The following is a 1031-nucleotide window of genomic DNA, read 5'->3' as shown; positions in this document are numbered from 1 at the left end:
GAGGAGATTCACGCAGGGGAAACTCAAGGAAGCCATTCCTGAAGAAGAGCAATCGACCTTTTTGTGCCGCGATCAGCACCGACCAAAAAAAAAAAGAAACTTGCTAGGTAGCCTGCACGCGTTGCGTGCGGTCTCAAGGAGTGTTTGCTGTAGCTCCGGTTTTCCTTCCATGTGCCCCTCCTTTTCCCCTTACCGTTTGAGGTGGATATGTATAGCCAGCACTAATAACAAGAACGTTGACCCTGAAATGTAACTGCACAATGTATTCTTGATGATGAAGATGACGAAGGATGGAATACACCACACCATGGGGGGGCGATGTTTCAGAGTCTTGCCTCATGTTTTAATCGTGTCCATGTGTGTGTGTCCCCCCTTTTGATCTGGCCAAAGAAACACTTTCGGGTCTTATTTCATGTTTGAAAGGACCACAACCTGTTTGATTCTCTTGGGCAGTTTGCTGCCTGATCTGCACGACTACTGAACTAAGACTCACAGGCAAAGGCTCATCATCCCCTTCTTCCACACAAAATGCAGATCGGTGAATCGATGTTCAGAACTTCAGATGTACCATGGGAAGCAAAGTGGTCCTCACATTTGCCACGGGTTGGCACAATGTTATCCAAGCGAGATCAGAGAAGTCGGTGCTTGGATGCAGATGAAGAAGATAACAGAATGGTCTGAAGATAGATGAAAAAATACGCAGCAAAAAATGAAAAACAAAAAACGGAGCCCCCGGTGAGGATCGAACTCACGACCTTTCCCTTACGAAGGGAACGCACTACCACTATGCTACGGAGGCTTAGACGAATGGAGCGCAAAACAACCTGACTTAACAGTGGTATGTGCATACGTTCTCCGGTGAGTGTCAACGTCAAAAGCTTACAGAATGTACGAAAAACTCCAAATGCAGATCGTATACGGGAGCTACAAGACAAAAAGGCGATTTTTTTTGCCACGAGTTGCTATGCAGGGTTCCTACACTATCCCTGAGACGAGTAGCAGCGATTTTTCCAGGTACAGGAACCTAAGCC

General features: G+C 46.7%; 1 non-coding gene across 1 annotated transcript; it reads right to left on the bottom strand.

Annotated features, from left to right (window-relative positions):
• Positions 1–727: 727 nt before the first annotated feature.
• On the bottom strand, positions 728–799 carry TRNAT-CGU (transfer RNA threonine (anticodon CGU)). The gene has a single exon. It is a non-coding gene; the product is annotated as a tRNA-Thr (tRNA).
• Positions 800–1031: the final 232 nt, after the last annotated feature.

Source organism: Triticum aestivum, chromosome 6D (genome assembly GCF_018294505.1).
Source record: "Triticum aestivum cultivar Chinese Spring chromosome 6D, IWGSC CS RefSeq v2.1, whole genome shotgun sequence".
NCBI lineage: Eukaryota > Viridiplantae > Streptophyta > Magnoliopsida > Poales > Poaceae > Triticum > Triticum aestivum.
This window is presented reverse-complemented; position numbering and strand designations above follow the sequence as displayed.